The sequence below is a fragment of the Chanos chanos genome, chromosome 7, assembly GCF_902362185.1.
Source record: "Chanos chanos chromosome 7, fChaCha1.1, whole genome shotgun sequence".
NCBI lineage: Eukaryota > Metazoa > Chordata > Actinopteri > Gonorynchiformes > Chanidae > Chanos > Chanos chanos.
In genome coordinates, this window is record NC_044501.1 from 44,199,765 (window position 1) to 44,207,875 (window position 8,111).

Sequence of the window (8,111 nt, forward strand, 5' to 3'; positions counted from 1 at the left end):
CTGTACTAAGGATGTAAAATACATTATTACATTATTTGACACAGCTCCAATGACAGAAATACTTCACTCACTTAATGTTTTAGATTTATAATTTTATTCATGGACAAAAAATAAATTCATGTTTAGGAACACAGCATTGCCCAGAATGGGATCTTGTAAGATGTAGACCTACATCCCTATGATGGTCACTCAGACATCCCTGTATGGTCTATGCTTGCTTTGTCTCCTCCCTTCCTAAGAGTAACAACGGTATGCCTGTCTAATCGTGTTATAACCACAATGCTGTCTGCAGGTTTTCACATGCTAATTAGTGACGACAAGGTCTCATAAGTGGGATAGTTCACACAGAATTATACCATGTTAAGATATTCATTCTCATATGTTTTGGAAGAAGTGTTTACCATAGCCACGATGCAGTGTGAACATGTTGTGAACTAAATTGTATGTTCTCTCTCTCTCTTTTTTATATATATATATATATATATATATATATATATATATATATATATATATATATATATATTGTGTGTGTGAGCGTGTGTGTGTGATCTCTACTGTAACTGAAATGTTAATTTAATGTAAATTATTTACTAAAGCAAAAAAATGAAATTGAACATTTTTTAGAAGAATCTTACTTCTTTGGTTACTAAAATTTTAGACTGTGAGCTGTGATTAAAACTGGAACAGCAAAGAATACAAGAGAAATCACTGAATTTATGTTTCGCTATTTAGAAGAAATCAATAGTGCGTTTGACAGCAATATTTTCTGAATCTATGATATGATGTCTGTCTATAATATACAAAAGGTAAACTGTACAGGGGAAATACACTGCATGATTCCGTTTCACTTCACTTTCACTTTTGATTCTCTGTGTGAAAGTTAACCAGATTTTTAACAGTGTTGTGGGACTGCCTAAATAGCCCTCTTCATTACTACTACTACTACTACTATTACTACTACTACTACTACTAATAGTATTTATTTAGAGCCCAATATCACTATTTATAGTCTCAAAGGACTTTACATGTCTATAACAAAGTCAAATCAAAATGATATCATGCATAATATCGAGAAAATTGATAAGTCTTTAGTTTTGTTTTAAAGGTATTGAGAGAGTTTGCCTCCCTAACTTCTTTAGGTAAACCATTCCAGAGGAAGGGAGAGCGGTAGGAAAAGGCTCGCTTGCCAGCGGACTTCTTTTTAACTCTTGGAATGACTAATAATCCAGAATCTTGAGAGCGCAGGGTGCGAGGTGGGTTATAGGGTGTAATTAAACCAGACAGGTAGGAAGGCGCAAGCCCATGTAAAATTTTATATGTTAATAAAAGGATCTTAAAATCTGCCCTTGCATGAATTGGGAGCCAATGAAGGGAAGCCAGGACAGGGCTAATGTGATCAAACTTCTTCGTTCTGGTCAGAATTCTAGCAGCAGTATTCTGGACCAGCTGAAGACTATTGGTACTAGAGGCAGGCAGGCCAGAGTAAAGAACATTGCAGTAATCGAGGCGAGACGTGACAAATGCGTGAACAATGGTTTCTGCATCAGCCATACTTAGAAAGGGCCTAATTTTAGCAGTGTTACAGAGGTGATAAAAGGCAGTTTTGGTTGTGTTCTTGATGTGAGTGACTAGCGAGAGACTAGAGTCAAAAATCACACCGAGGTTTTTAGCTGAAGAGTTTTGAGAGATGATGCAGTTGTCAAAATTTAGGGTAAGATCACTAAAAAGATGCTTATGTGTAGGAGGACCAGTGACCAGCATTTCAGTCTTGCCTGCGTTAAGCATCATGAAATTTGAAGACATCCAACCCTTAATAGCACAAAGACATGCCTCAAGGTTAGCCAATTCAGAGCGGTCATTATGCTGGATGGGTAAGAAAATCTGAGTATCATCAGCATAATAATGGAAGTTAATGTTGTAACTACAAATAATGTCACCCAAAGGGAGCATGTAAACAGAGAATAGAAGAGGGCTAAGGACTGATCCCTGAGGAACACCATAGTTAAGCTTATTCAGAGGTCACATTATTGTAGTGGACACACGTATTTCTCTCAGAGAGATAAGATTTAAACCAAGAGAGCGCCAGGCCACAAATGCCAATTTGGTTTTCCAGACGCTTTAACAATATGGTGTGATCGACTGTGTCAAATGCTGCACTCAGATCAAGCAGAATAAGAAAAGAAGTAGCACCAGCATCCAGCATCCATGGCTAATAAAATATCATTAGTTACTCTGGTAAGCGCGGTTTCAGTAGAGTTAAAACACCTGAAGCCTGACTGAAATATTTCAAACAGACTGTTAGAGGACATATGGGCTATCAGCTGAGCAGCTACAATTTTTTCAAGTATTTTTGAAAGAAACGGGAGATTAGAGATAGGCCTATAATTATTTAAGGCTTCAGGGTCAAGGTTTGGTTTTTTAAGTAAAGGTTTGATCACAGCTGTTTTAAAAGAGGAGGGTACAATACCAGATTTACGTGGCATATTTAGAGTGTTTAAGATTGTTGGGCCAAGAACCGAGAAAAGCTCCATGTAAAGTTTAGCAGGTAGAGGATCAAGGAGGTAAGAAGCTGGTTTAGCAGAGTGCACCAATTTGGACAGTGCGTCTAGAGAGATAGGGTTAAACTTAGTTAAAGGGTGCACATCCTGACTAATCTTAGGCGCAGTAACAGAGAGCGTGTGCAGGCAGTCTGATTTGATAAATTAATTTGAATATTACGACGAATTAAGTCTATTTTTTGCTAGAAAAATTCAACTAAATCATTTGCGGTAAAAGGGCTAGATTGAGGGGAGTGATTCTGGGTAAGTTTAGATATTGTATCAGAAAGGAACCTGGGGTTATTTTTGTTAACATTAATTATTTTCGAGTAATACGCGGATATGGCTGTGTAGAGAGCGCATTTATAATCTATCAGGCTGTCGTGCCATGCAAGGTGAAAAACCTCTAGTCTGGTTGCCTGCCAGTTTCGTTCCAATTTCCACACAACTGCTTCAGCGCGCGGGTTTCATTATTAAACCAAGGCATTAAGTGTTTACGTCTATTTTTTATAGTTAATGGTGCTACCATATCTAGTACATTACGAAGGGGGTCAATTAATCTTCATGTTTATCTTAATATATACAAAATCCAAGCAATGAACTATGTATAACTTTTGCAGCAATCAAAGAACTGATTCCAATTCGGCAGTTATATAGTCAAGGTCATTAAGAGTCTGCTGGAACTCTGTGACTATGTTCTTTAACTCAATTATGAATTTAAGTTTCTCTGATTTGATCTCTTTCTCTCTCTGCTCTGATAGTAGTGGTTCTGAGTCAGATGACCATTCATGCTTATTGATTTCATGAACCTTTTTGGCACCACGAGCAACACAGACGTCCGGTAAGGGAAATATCCTGGAGAGAACGCCTGCAGCTATACCTGCTGCACTCCCTACTCTGGCTGCCTGGGCAGCTGCTTCACCAATACTGGCTACCTGAATCAGACGAACAAGTTCTGCTATCCCTGCCGCGCCTTTTCCTGCTCCGGCCCCTGTTCTAATTTTGTCAGGGGAGGAGGGCGTGAACCTGTCTGTTATGCCCTGTAGGTTGTTTATGTCGACGAAGAGATTCCCCAGATTTTCAGCAATGTGCTCCATCACGTTTTGAATGTCAGTCAGGATTCTCCCAATTTTCGGGACTAATTCCATCTGTTTGAACATGTTACGGAAATTTGAACCAGCATTAGCGGCCACACCTAGAGCAGCAACCCCAAGTCCTACTCCTGTTACGATCACAGAGATTCCCAATGTGAAGGGAGCCAGGATGGCGCCAACAACTGAGGTGACTCCTCCAACTCCTCCTATCACTCCTCCTGATAGACTTGCTATAGTGGTTTGCTTGTGCAGTTTTTCCAATGAATGCGTGAGTTCATCCAGTTCCTTGATTTCAGCCTGGAGGTCTTCCTGGTTTTCATGATAGTAGAACTGCAGTGAACTGGAGCTTCTTTTGACTGCATCAACAGGTTCTTCCACGTTCCTAGTATTTAAGGAATAAAACTTAGAAAGTAACACCCTATTTTTGACATAGATGTTCACATTATTTACAAACATAATTTGCCATGATAATTTAATGTTAAAACTATAAGATTCGCATGAGAACTTTGTCATGGAAGGATCTATGTGATTCCTGTTCTGGCGGGTCAACCCATGATTTGGGAGCCCTGTCTTAGATCAGTGGGCAAAACATTTACAGTATGTGACAAAAGGAATAGCATTAACCCAGCTATTACTTTAAGTGTGCCGATTTTTATTTTACAGCAACAATGCATTGCAAGATAGACTGTATAGAGTGTATAACAGTTATCAGAGATGCATAAAATAAACATGTAGCTATTCATAAAGCATGCATTTAGATACTTACTGTGCAGCAACCACTGTTTCAGATCTTTTGGGAATTACACCTGAGGAAAACCGTAGAATAATATTGTAAATCAAACTGGAATGAACAGAGGAAGAGAGGGAGGAGGATGATGAAGAGGAAGAGTAAGAGGAGAGTGAAGAAGAAGAAGAGGAAAAGAATAAAAAGAAGAAGAAGAAGGAGGAAGAAGACGGTGGAAGACGAAGAAGAAAAAATAAAAGGAGGAGGAGGAGGAGGAGGAGGAGGAAAAAGAAACACCAAGAACCAAGCATGTGAGAAGACATTGCATTCTCTCTGAAAGCTGCAATCATGGCCACATTCTTTTAAAGCTGATGGTCAAACACTTACTAAAGTCATAGCCTACATACCTAATAATTTTTGGAATTTCTCATCAAATTCCTCTTGGATCATCTGTAAAATGTGACACAAAATAAAATCATACAGCACCTATCGGTATGAAATCATCTGTAATGTAAAGGACCATAACTGTCAACAGAAACAAGATGACAACAGTTTCAGTAGTCACCTCTTTCGAAAGATGCATGGTTATTCTCCTCGCTAAGAAGGGCTTCTCCAATATTTCTCCTATTTTTGGCCTGTTACGTGGGTTGAGTTGAAGAAGCTCCTTGACAAGATCTTGCAGATGCTTAGAGAAGTTTCCAGATGCCTGTGATCCAGTGATTAACATTTCATTCTACATATTTGCATGTTAAATTAAACCTTTCAAAGTTAATATGCTTGATGTTCAAAATATATGTAGAAACGTGGCTTTTTCATACAATATTTATGAATTGCAAAGATACAATGTTGGTGTTGGTGATGAGATATATATATATGCCAATATGTATATGTATATGCCAATTTCAAATACTAAACACTTCAGGCTTCCAGAAAATGTGATGTATGCCTGATGAAGATTTATTTTGTCCCCCACATATTGACCTATAAATTATGTGTAGTAAATGCACAAGACAAAATTTTCTGTCAGTCAAAACTATAATAAGACAAGTCGCCTAGACATACACACTTGATATTTTGTATAAACCTAACAAAATTTTGCATTTTTATTTCCTGTCAGAAGGCATTATCACAAAGAGTTCCAAACAAACGTCAATGGTTTCAGCAGCATGAATTATGGACATAGAAGACATTGTCCACCTTTGTTTAAGTATAATTTGACTCACATGACCATTTTGGGACATCAATGCTTGAAGGACTCTTCCTAAGCACCAGATGTCACTAGGCAATAAAAAAAAGGTTGTGTATCATGTACAGTGAAGCTTTCAACATATAGTAAAACATCCCAAAGACATCTGAGCAGTTATATAGGCCATGAAGGGCAAAGTGGGAAAAAGTGACCTTTTATGTCTTTTAAAAAACTTAGATAAGTAAGTAATTGCAATCTTAAGTGAGATTTACTAACTTGTTATAAGTACCACACATGCACAGTAGGGGGAACACTACCCTGATAGTAGAGTTAATTCGCACATCACTTCCAGCCTTCACCTTCAGGAAAGTAGATGCGTTTGAAATGTCAGGTATGTATCTATCTAAACGAATATTGTTGCTGACTGCCTGGTTTCCTCGACAGTGAGAGAACCATAGAGGATTAGATATTGCTGATGCCTGGGCAGCCGTGTTCTAAAGGTTAGAGAATAGGGCTTGTGACGGTTCGATTCCCAGGACCAACTGTGTGCCCTTGAGCAAAGCACTTAACCCCAATGCCCTCCGGGCACAACGAATGCTGCCCACTGCTCCTGCTCTGGTGTGTGTGTTCACTACTGGTGTGTTGGATGGGTTAAATGCAGCGGACAAATTCACTGCTCACTGTTCAGTGTGTGTGTGCGATCACAGAGATTTACATTAGATTTACATTACATTGCCTTTCTTATTTGCTTGAATCCAAATAACAAAAACTAAGTTTATTAAGCTTCAAGTTTACACTTGTAGTTCGCCTCGATTACTGCAATGTTCTGTTCTCTGGTCAACCTGCCCCTATTACCAAAAGTCTTCAATTGGTCCAGAATGCTGATGCCAGCATTCTGGACTTCCCTTCATTGGCTCCCAATTCATGCAAGGGCAGATTTTAAAGACCTCTTATTAGCATATAAAATTTTACATGGGCTTGGACTTAATTACTCCCTATAACCCCCCTCGCACCCTGCACTCTCAGCATTCTGGACTATTAGTCGTTCCAAGAGTTAAAAAGACGTCTGCTGGCTTCCTACCGTGCCCCCTTCCTCTGGAATAGTCTACCTACAGAAATGAAGGAGGCAAACTCTCTTCATTACTGTAGAACCAAACTAAAGACTTATCTATTTTCTCTAACTTATGGATCATATGATTTTGATTTGACTTTGTTGTGGACATGTAAAGCCCCTTGAGACTATAAATAGTGATATTGGGCTCTAAATAAACTTGTGTTCTTATTCTTATTCTTATTTTGAAGAGGCCAGCCACTATGTAAAGAGTGCAGTTACTGCAACAAAGAGACAGTCTCATAAATAAAGAGAACATATGAGAGAATTCTCCAAAGTGTCATTAACAAAAAAATAAATAAAAATAAAAAATGAGGACTCCAGAGGGAGGAATGCCCTTTTTAAATTCCTCGCATTTATACTAGGTAGACTGATCATGCATAATTCAAAAATACTATCCCTAACTACATCAGTTGTTTTGGTGCAATCATCTCAAGTCTCTACAAAGTAATAAAGCACTGTTCTGTATGTGGAATATTTTATGCCTGATAGCAGTTTCCTTTAGCTAGGAGATGCTAATAGACTATTTCTGTATAATGCAGGCATTTCCTGGAATGTGGTACACTTCACAGCTCAGAACAGTTATTACAAATGAGTATGTTGTTTGGGCATCAACTAACAGGTCTTTGTTCTTCGTGTGTTACTATGTTATATAAGTGAACAACAAGATCATTTGAATCAATTATTAGTTAATTATTGCATTTGGATGGATCTCAAGTCAATCCAAAAACATGAAAGGTGACTTGTTATGGTGCACACTTTTCTCTCATATTACCCTTCAGGCCTTTTGTGATATTTATGTGCTTTAGCAGCAGTCTAATATAAAAGGAATGAATGAAAACTAAATAAAAACACACATACATACACATACACATACATACATACACACATATGCATATACGTACATACATAGGTACATACCATTTGTTGTTGTAAGGTTTGTCCAGGCGTCCAACTAGGGACATCTCTGGAGGCATGTAATCTAGTATTTCATCCAGTGATATCGCATAATCTTCTGATCTTAAGAGCATTGCAATATAATTTCATTTTCTCTTGAATGGTTGCATTTGGTAAACATATTCACTTTACACTGTGAAAAAAAAATGTAAAATGACACAGTTTGTGTATCTTTACTAAACAAACACAAATCAATGAACAACATGTAGTTTGCTTTATAAATCAGCACAAAGCACCAACAGAACTAGGGCTGGTGCAACAAAAGTCACATGTGTATTTGCGCTGTGGCGCTCGTAGTCTGACGTTGTGACATTTGTTGCACTAACCCCTGCTCTGTTTATGCTTTCTGATCATATGTGATGGAAGCAAATTATTGTTCATAGAGTTGTGTTTGTTGAGTAAAGATATCCAAACCATATCATTTCTTTTTTTTTTTTATAAAATATTTTGAAGAGTGCCGTCTTAAAGATTTGATCAGGTTTTTAACGCTCTATATATTTGA